This window comes from Anolis carolinensis, chromosome 6, assembly GCF_035594765.1.
Source record: "Anolis carolinensis isolate JA03-04 chromosome 6, rAnoCar3.1.pri, whole genome shotgun sequence".
Lineage (NCBI taxonomy): Eukaryota > Metazoa > Chordata > Lepidosauria > Squamata > Dactyloidae > Anolis > Anolis carolinensis.
Window position 1 is genome coordinate 106708817 of NC_085846.1, and position 11277 is coordinate 106720093.

The following is an 11277-nucleotide window of genomic DNA, read 5'->3' on the forward strand; positions in this document are numbered from 1 at the left end:
ATGACTGGTGACTCACCAAACTACAACTCCCAATTTTGAGTGATTTCAGCAACAACTAAAACTATGGATCCAGTTCGGAAAGCTATATATGATTCGGAATAATTTGTATTTTGGGGTTGGGGTTGTGGGTATGATTTTTTTTTTGAGAATACCAAGATTCCATCACATTGAGTCATGACAGTAGAAGTGGTGTCAAACTGCAAATGTAGATGCACCCATAGTTTAATACGCAAACCACTACACCAAATGTAATGGATTCAAAACTTTAACTCAATTTATGTTTCAGAAATTTTGCATGCTGTTAAATCAGAGTCATTTTAAAAACAGTTGTCTCTTTCAAACCTAGGAGGAAAACTAAGGAGAGAACCTTCACACTGAATTCCTGTGCAAAACTTCCTCAACCCATAATTCTGAATATCGAAACTAAAGTCTGTTATGCTACCAAATGTTGTCTCATTCTGCAGAAAGCAATTGGAAGTTCACTGAGCCTTTCACTGTAAACTTGCAGACATATAGAGGAGCACCCATCAAGACCGGACATTCCTAAGCCTGCAGCTCTTTCTCACTCTTAGTACCAGACATATACCATGTCCAAACCTACAATCTAAGGTGGCCAGATCTCAGAGCTGAGTTTCCTGTTTTTGTGGCTTATCCCCAGGAGGGAGATGAGAGAGTGAAATCTGAAGTTTTGTGGGACTCATCCCCAGGTTTGGCAATAGGACTATGTGCAAATATCCAGTTGACCTAGTATAGGAGTGATTTGAAATTTGCAAGACTTAATGGATTTGTTTTGGCAGTTTACAAAGACTCTCTGGGGTGATGATGTCTACATATTTATTTCATCTACATGGGCAGGTGACTAGGACATTTCTGCCCTGGATCCAGCACATACTTGCTGAATACAAGGCCAATGTCCAAATGGGTCCAGCCTTTCCCTATGCTGGCCCTTCCCCATGTTGCCCCCTACTTCTTACTGGCCATTGCTTGTTGCATCTGCTATTGTCAGAATAGGACACCTGCATGATCCGCAAGGAGGGGCGAAATGACACCACCCCTTTTGCTGGTCATGCAGGAACCCCATTCAGATATTAGAAGGAACAATCCCCCACATCTCACCATGATCTGGGAACAATCTTATTAACTAGCAGTTAAGGCATAAATAGTGCAGCATCTGTATTGAGGGAAGTCATAGTACAACTCTATTCTGCTCATGTGTCCAATTCTGGGCACTACAATCCAAGAAGGAACATGTCCAGAGCAAGGCCTCAAAAATAGTCAAAGATCTGGAAGCCAAGCCCTATGATGAGCATCTTAGGGAGCTGGGGATGTTTAGCTTGGAGAAGAGAAGATTGAGAGGGGACATGAGAACCATGTTTAAATATTTGATAGGATCTCACATCAAGGAGGGGGTAAGCTTGTTTTCTGCTGCGGCAGAGACTATGATACAGAACAACAGATTCAAACTACAGGAAAAAGAGTTTCCACCTAAAGATTAGGAAGACCCTCCTGACAGTAAGAGACATCCGACAGTGGAATATACTGCCTGGGAGTATGATGGAGTGCCCTTCTCTGGAGGCTTACAAACAGACTGGTTATCTGTTGGGAGTGCTTTGACAGAATGTTCCTGCATGGCAGAATGGCACTTGTGATCTCTCAACTATAAGGTTCTCTGACTCTAACTAAGACTTCTATCTTAACTTTGAAACAGGAAATATGTTCTTTCTCTCTCTGAATGACAAGCTATGGGCAACTGGCATTTAAAGCATAAAGCTTAATGGCATCACTAGGAGCTATCCCTAGGTTTCAGGGCTTTGGATGATTCTGAACTAGCTACCCTACTACTGTACTAACAGTGCCAAGACCAAGGAGACAGAGTGGCACCTGCCCCTGGGCTGGCCCTCTTCTGATGAGCCAACATGCCATTTGGTCCCAGAGGATAGACAGTGATGTCAAAACTGCTTCAAAAATGTGGACAAAAGTAGAGTGAACACTATGCTATCCAAAATGAAAGTGGCTTCTGAGGAACTTGAAGTTATGTCACCAGCCATAATGCATTGTATAATAGTGGACAGAGATTAGAAAAGTTAGTTTTTTGAGTACAGCTGCCAGAAACCCCCAGTCAGCATAACTACTGGATTTTGGGATTTGTAGTCCCTCAAGAAGTAATGTTTCAAAACTTTGGTAGTCAGCAAGAGCTTCCAACCAAAGGCATCCTAAGTGCCTCTTCTGTTGTACTCCAAACAAAGAGTTATTATATAAAATTCAGCATATTCTCCGAGCTGTTCCAAAGAGATTATAATATATTGGCAACTGTCAAAGAGTATTTGAACAACATTTATATCCCAATCAGCCAAGCGATCAACTAATCCTTTTCAGCATTTACTTTCAGTAATGAATAAATGAACCACACTTATCACAAACATGCTGATAAAGCTACAAGAGTTATGGTTCTTGAGGGTTTGTTTACAGCGGCTTTATCATCTTGGAGAGCGGATGACTTTACAAACATTTTCATTCACTCCAATCCTTCACCCCACTTTTATTAAAATAGGGTGAAGACTTCATTATTCATTGAGAGAAGGAAAAGGAATTGTGTCTGAATGAAGAGGTTGAGTTGTATGTATAGCAATAATTTGGTTTTTTATTATGGTCACAGAGGCAGTACTTGCAAAGTTATTTGTAAGAAGAATTAATAAGATGTGGTATGGAAATCAGATGAAAATTAACACTGAGAGGGAGAAACTGTGTATCCATGATCATCATATCCTCCATCACTTTCAGGTCAGGGAATGGGAAAGACAATTGGTGCACGAAGTAGCTTCCCATTGTTTCCCATTACTGAAGCTTTGCAATATACTCTTCAGCATATTGTTAAACAAACGGTGTGCAACAGACAAAGAATCCCAGCATTCCCCAGCATTGACTATGGACCCATCTACGCTGTCATTAATCCAGTTTCAGAATGCAGATTAACAGCATTGAACTGGATTATACGGCAGTGTAGACTCATATAATATAGTTCAATGCAGTTCAATCTGCATTATACAAGGGCCTATCTATACTGCCATATAATCCAGTTTCAGAATAAGAATGCAGATTAACTGCATTGTACTGGATTATATGACAGTTTAGACTCATATAACCTGGTTTAATGCAATTCAAATGGCATTATATGAAAGTGTAGATGGGGCCTATGTGGCTCAACACTGCAGTAATTCTAATCCAATAACATCTGGAGCTCCTTTTTTTCATAAATCACCTTTTGATTCACTGAGAGAGAGAAAAAGAATAAAAAATGTGGCAAATATGTAAATTCCCTGATTTTTACTCATTCAGGGAACCTGCCCCTATGTCTTGAAGGAATGGTAAAAAAATATAGTGAGCTTCTTCAAACCCACAAAAGTAGCAGCTATGGAAAGGCACCTTCTGGCTGACCAGCCTTGCAGCCTGTTCGTAATCTGTCATCTTTTTCAAAATGCTTTAATGATTTTTCCTCCACAGTCCTGTTATCAGAACAGGCTCAGCTAAAAGATAAAGAGCTGGATGTGATGGGGTAAGCAGGATTGCAATCAGTTGTACTTCCATATGTTATTGACAGAAGTGAGCCTGCCTAGGATGTCACTGCAGGCTTAATTCAGCCTCAAGAGCCACCATTTGTGATGGATTGTTATACGTGACATCAGTCGTTCCAAGCCCACATATTCCTGTCTTACCCATTACTTCATTGCCAGAGAAAGTGACAGAAATTACTCATCAGCATGAGAAACCAGTGTGATCTAACTGATAGATAGCTATCCGCATTCAAATCCATATATCAACCAGACTAAGGGTGCATCTACAATGTGGAATCAATGCAATAGGAGACCACTTTGACTGCCATGACTGCTATGGAACCATGGGGATTGTAGTTTTACAAAGACTCTTTAGTTTTTCCCCCCCCTGCCAAATAGTGCTGGTGCATCAACAAAGCACAGTTCCAGGGATTCAATTAACCTCTCTCAATCGTAGAGGAAATCAAGGACAAACCCCTTCTGAAGAAATATTGTCCAGAAAACTCTGTAACAACTGTACCTTGCTTTAGAATCACCATAAATTAGAAATTACTTGAAGGCAGACAACAATAACAAATGATTATTGAAAACTGTTATATCAATACTTAAAATAAATACAAGTATAAGTCTGTTAACAAAATAACATTTTTGTAAGCAATGTCCTTCTTGTATAATGTGAACATAATATGTTATGTTCACTAAAGTATACATGTTTGTGTGTATTCCTCACCCCATAGTGAACCCATTGCCATACTTCTCTTTAATCAGAGGGATGTATTGCAAAATTCAATACAAATTCTGCAGGACAATTATGTTTATTACTTTCCCACACTACAAGCCATGCTGGCTAGGATGCCGGGAGTTGGTAGCCCCAAAACTACACTTAGCCTTCAGCAATTAAGTAGATTAAATATTTTCTCCCACTTTGGATTACCAAGACAAGACAAGCTTTGCCTGTTTTAATTTTGATGCTGCCAGAGCTATTTGTCCTTCCTTCTTTAGGAACGACCAGCCACACTTCTTCCTACAAGTTTTCAGTAGGAAATCCAATTCTCTCCTTAAACTTTCATATTGATTGAGGTCAACTAGGGCTCCAGCAGCTACAAGTGACCCCAATTAATTCCCTTTTAACTCAGACTATTGCTTTTCACACACACACACACACTCACACACTGGGAAGCCACCTCTCCCCTTCTGTTCTAATTCTCTCACATACTTTTTAACTCCTAACAGGGTTTTCTCCATGGCCCAATTTTTTTTTTTAAAAAAAACAAAACCCTTCCCCCAAATATTTCTCATTATTGAAATATATTTCTGACAATCCAAATTTCAGCTGCCATAGTCAAAATATTAGACATAGGGGTCACCCTGATACTAACCGTAGAGCAAAATGTTGTGGAAAATACAGGTTGTATTTTCATATCTTTAGATAAATAAATGATATGTATAACTAAGATCAGAATTTGTCCTATTGTGTTTTAGTTTTGCCTTTTCATTGGGAGCTGTTGTCTTTCACATTACTTGTGTCGAATCCACTCTGGAATTTAATTTGAACTTTAACCGAACTTCTTTCATGTAGACCTAGGTATTGGCATTATTGTGCGTCTTTCAAATCGTTTCTGATTTATAGTAATCCTAAGGCAGTTGTTCCCAACCTGTAGTCCATGGACCACTAGTGGTCTGCAAGAATGAAATATGGTCTGCGGCCTCACTATTACTACACTGTTGCCTCGAAACCACACGGCAACTAGAGCGACTGGTCTCACAAAACCCTCTTATATTGCTGGGGCAACGTGGATGTCAGGAAGGGAGAGACTGACTACCCACAAAAGATTACTACTATCACATCAGATCTAGATTATTAAATATGGTTTTCTTTGGGCAAGCGGATGGTGACTACTAGATAGCATATGTACTGTATCACAAATTAGAGCTGATGGGGTCTATCAAATGCAATTTTCTGAATCAGAAACCCAAATAACCAAGCCCAATTTAAAGTTGACCAAAAGCTGATTTGTAACTCTTTTGGTACTAATGTTGGAGAATGGTCCCTTTTCAAATGGTCCCTGCTCAAAAAAATGTTGGGAACCATTGACCTAAGACAACACTATCACGTGGTTTTCTGAGGCTGAGAGAATGTGATTCACCTAAGGACACAGTGAGTTTCCAGGACCAAGGGGGGAATTGACTACTCCATTGCTCAAACTACTGCACCACTGTAGAGTTAATGCAGTTTCACATCACTTTAACTACTATGGCTCAATGTTATGGAATCATGAGAGTTGTAGTTTTTTACAAGGTCTTTTGCCTCCTCTGCCAAAGAGTGTGGATGTCTCACCAAACCACAACATCTGTAATCCCATAGTATTGAGACATGGTGATGTCAAAATGCATTCCTTCTGCAGTGCAGGTGTACTCCATGCTGGCTCTCAGATAAAAAAATGTGACATATAAACTGGAATTAAATTTAATTTCATTAACTGCAGTTTTTGAGATTGTGACATTTGACTTGGGCAATCTAGCCAGACATTTCCACTGAAAATTACCAAGAAATTTGTACTTAGAAATATTCTCCAATGGGAACATGATTTAAAGTAATAAGTTATGAAACTAGGAAAGCAAGAAAAAAACTATAGGCGTTAAAGAGGTCACACTCTTTGGCTGTGACTGTTTAATATATGCTTCTAATTCTGTTTTTTTTTTTTTACTTTATTGCCTGTGTGTTGAATTGATATCTGCCATTTCTTTGCTCAGCATTTTAGGAAAAGTTGGTTTGATCTTCAACTGCCTGTTTTAAACTCATAACTACTTTGTGTTTCTGATAAATCTGGAAGCCAAAAAATGTAAGAAAATCATTCTATCATAAACAGGAATCAGGAGAAACTATAAATGTAAATAGATACATTTGTATATGTGTCAGTTACTTCCCCCCCCCCCCCCCACACGAACAACATTTTTATTTCCAGGATTTGCAACTCTTGTATTCCATTACATTCCAAAGAAAGCAGCCGGGGAAATCCTTGTGGGGTTGGCTGGGACTGATGGGATATGCAATTTAACCATGTCTTGGTGGCTCACTCCTGACTGCCAGTATTTCAGCTAATGTGGCTGTAAAGAACATCAGTTGGGCAAGTAAATGGAAGTTGATCTATATTTAGGAAGAACTAGAAAGTGTTTTATGGAACTTACAACACAGTTTGGACAAGTTACTTTCTGAATTGCAACTCTAGAACCCTGCAGTAAAGTGGCTATTCTGGGAATTATAGTGTAAAAAAGTTACTTCCCCAAGCTCTGGTCTCAACATTAGACTTCAGTTGATGCAGGATCTATTTAATTCACATAAATATGGAAAAATTTAATTCACATAAATATGTTTGGGCTTAACTGAAAGCTCACTATCTGTATTGTGGCAAAGAAGGCTATATGCAGAATGCATGAGTACATTTTTGCACATAATATAAAATGAGCTTTCCTGCATGTAAATATTGCTCTTTGAATGCTGGATTGGATCTCTCCAGGTTTTAATTTTGAAACAGTGGCAACTGCCTGCCTGCATCAGTATGTATCGCACAGGTTTCCAAGTTATTAAAAGTCACATTCGCCCATTTGCAATTATTGCAAAAGGCATCTATCTAATGAGCCAAAGAGCTTTATGAGCATAATGAGTGGATTATAATGCACTATCAATTCACTTATGGAAGCCTACGTGTTCCACTTTCAGTAATGCAAGTATAATGTACATCACTGTGGGATTCTGGTGCAGTTACTTTGCTTTCAGCTTTGGAAAAGGCATCCTACTTTGGAACAGGCTTTATCCCAAGGCAACCAAAGGGCTGGTTGTTTTTGCTGCTGTTTCCCTTTTTTAAAAAAAATTCAGATTTTAGAAACAAACCAATCTTAGTTAGTTATGGAGAAAAAGGGAAAAGGGGTGCATCTACACAAGAATTAATGTAGTTTGACACCACTTTAACTGCCATGACTTAATGCTATGGAATTGTGAGAGCTGTAGTTTTACAAGGACTTTAACCTTCCCTTTCAATAGGTGTTAGTGTCTCACCACTCCCATGATTCCATAGCATTGAGTCAAACCACATTATATCTACTGTTTAGATGCACCCTCTGTCTTACTTGTCCTGGCCCTGAATGTAGAAGGAGGCAACAACCAGGTAGACAATATAGAGAGAAATCAACTGTGACAAGACTTCAAAGTAAGCAGGATCAAGCCTCATTAATAGTTTCTTATGATCCCATTTTGGGTTTTATTCCATGCTTAAATCTATACAATCTATCCCCAAAGTATGTTAAGTATCTTAGGTCCCACCTACACTACAATATAATGCAGTTTCAGTATCCAGATTAACGGCAGTGAACTACGTTATGTGGCAGTGTGGACTCATATAATCCAGTTCAAGGCAGTTAATCTGGATTTTGAAACTGCATTATACAACAGCGTAGGTGGGGCCATATATAGTTTCTTTGAATTTTGGAATGCATCCCAAAGCAGATTTGGTACACTTCTGACATGGAAAACATTGGTAGTGTTTTGAGTGTTGGACTAGGACACTGGGAGATCAAGATTCAAATGCCGTCTCTGTGTCATGGAAACTCACTGCCAGTCATTCTCTCTCAGCCTCAGAGAATGGCAATGGCAACCCACCTCTGAGTGAAAAGCTTTTAATATAAGATCACTGTGAGCTGAAGCTGATTTGAAAGCTCATAACAAAACAGTTTCATTATAATGCCTCACAGAAAATGTGAGATCTGTTTCATTTATGATATGACTTTACAATGGACACTGAATCTCATGAAAGAAAAATGCATATCTGATAGCACTTTCATTTGGGAAAAGCGTCCTTTTCTAAACTGACAATAAAACATTGGAAGCTGGAGTATTCGTATATCAGAATGCTATTTATAAGGCAGAAGTAAAATATTATTAATGGAGGGTAGATCTACACTGTAGAATAAATGCAGTTTGACACTGCTTTAATTGCCATGATTCAATGTTTTGAAATCCAGGGAGTTGTGGTTTTATAAGACTTTTCCCTGGATTCCATAGCATGAATGCAGTTTGGCACCATGAGCTATAGGAGCCGCGGTGGCGCAATGGGTTGAACCCTTGTGCCGGCTAGACTGCTGACCTGAAGGTTGGGTTGCTGACCTGAAGGTTGCTGGTTCAAATCTGCGAGATGGGGTGAGCTCCCGTCTGTCAGCTTTAGCTTGTGGGGATGTGAGAAAAGCCTCCCAGCAGGATAGTAACACATCTAGGTGTCCCCTGGGCAATGTCTCTGTAGATGGCCGGTTCTCTCACACCAGAAGTGACTTGCAGTATGTTCTCAAGTTGCTTCTGACACAATAAAAAAACCATGACCCTTGACAAAGTGGTGTTAAACTGCATTCATTCTACAGTGCAAATGCATCCGAAGAATGGTGGTTAAACATCAACAAACAAAAGCCTGGGAGATTTTAGGTGTATCTGTCATTTTTCTAAGTTTTACACATAAACTTGTACAATTACAAACGTACCATAGCAATTAGTATGTGTAGTTACTGGTGTTTGTTATGTTGCCAGGAATCAGCAGGTGGTGCTTTTGAGCCATGGGTGGTTTCCTGTTATTAAAGATGGCTCCTGAATCCGACATTAAAGCACGATAAAATACATTTTATGCAATGCACTTTTAGCAGTGGCCAAAGTTCCATTGTGAAAGGCCAGTTCATACATGCCCTCCCAAACTATTATACTGAACAGTTACTGTTCAGGTTCTGCATTCAATTGAATGAAAATGTTGATTTTGAATTAATGTTTTTTAGGAATGAGGAAAAAACACTGCATGTAGGCTGAATCTACTTCTCTCCTTCTTTGCCAGGCCCCTTTCTCTTCTGTCCATAGTTCTGGTCCCCACAATTCAAGAAGGATATTGACAAACTAGAACATGTCCAGAAAAGGGCAACTCTAAACTGGCTCTAGCGTTCCCGTGTCAGCTTCAAACATCATGCAATGGAAACTCAGTACAGTTCAAAGAAAGGGCATCCTGAAAGTCCTCTATAAAGCTAGTATTAAATGAAAACTGATAGGCAAGGAGCTGCTTCATTGGCTGTAGGCTTATCCCTCATAAGTCAATGCATGGATTCAGCTGCCAAGACCTTGACAGTTTGACTAGCCGGGAGCATAAAACCTAGAAAGCTAGGAAAGGATAAATTAGATGGATGAAGTGTAAATGTATCCCAAAAGTGTTATCTGCTGCAATTAAATATTAAATAACAGGCACCAGTCCTCAGAATAGATACTTGATTTAAAAACAAAAACAGGACCCACTAGGAAAATGCAAAAAAGAAATATTGCATGGCCATAGTGTGTCCGTATTGATGAATGTTAACTGTGTTCAAGGCAGGAACTTAGATTGTATTACATAAGCCTGTGCAGTGGGTAATTTGCCCATTGCCTTATAGCTTTCTGCGACTCTTTCCACGTACATGGAAAAAAAATTGGTCAAGGTCTGATGTGGCATAAAATCCTCCATCACATTATTATCGTCCAAATATAGATGTTGAAACATCAGCTGAGCAGAGCAGCTGAATGACGTGGGATGGAGAGGGAGAAAGGAAAGAAGGAAGGAAGTGATGGCTGTGCTGACTTTTCAACCAAACATCTACCTATGGGCACTTTCACTCAGGTGAACCATGCTATTGCTATCGGATCAGGTGTTGAACTTTACATAATGGGTCCAGTGATGGATGGTGGATCATCTATATCAGTGGAGTCCTGAATGTCCTAAACTTTAAAGGAATGATCCAAAGTACTATTTTGTGGATATTGTTCAGTCTCTTAGAAGCTGGAAAAAAATTCCTGAACTAGATTTAGTTTTGTTGCTTCCCTGATGATAAAGTTGTAGCATAAGCTTTTGGGTGCATCCGTCCTGTAGAATTAATGCAGTTTGACACCACTGTAACTGCCACAGTTCAGTGCTGTGCAATCATGGGAGTTGTAATTTTACAAGACCTTCGCCTTCTATCCTTATAAGTGTTCGTGTTTCACCAAACTACAAATCCCAGGATTCCATAACATTGAGCCCTGGAAATTAAAGTACAGGAGAGTCTCACTTATCCAACATAAACGGGCCGGCAGAATGTTGGAGAAGCAAATATGTTGGATAATAAGGAGGCATTCAGGAAAAGCCTATTAAACATCAAATTAGGTTATGATTTTACAAATTAAGCACCAAAACATCATGTTATACAACAAATTTGACAGAAAAAGTAGTTCAATATGCAGTAATGCTATGTAGTAATTACTGCATTTACGAATTTAGCACCAAAATATCATGATGTATTGAAAACATTGACTACAAACATGTGTTGGATAATCCAGAACGTTGGGTAAGCGGGTGTTGGATAAGTGAGACTCTACTGTAGTGTCAAACTACATTAATTCTACAGTGTAGATGCAGCCTAAATGTCCTTGAGCAAGTCACAGTGTCTCAGTCTAAAAAGAAGACAGGCCTCATTTGAATACATATTGCCAAGAAAACTGTTTGCACAACATGAAAGGAGGTTGAGGAAGGCAGTGTGATCCACAGGAAACACAGTTTTAGGGTATGTCTCAGACTGGCATTCTTCTCATATTTTATTATTTACCTCACTAGATGAGAACAAATGTTTGCATGCTTTCTGTTTTTACACACACCCTCCTTCTGGCACAATGAAGCCAAGGCTCACTTTTTAAAAC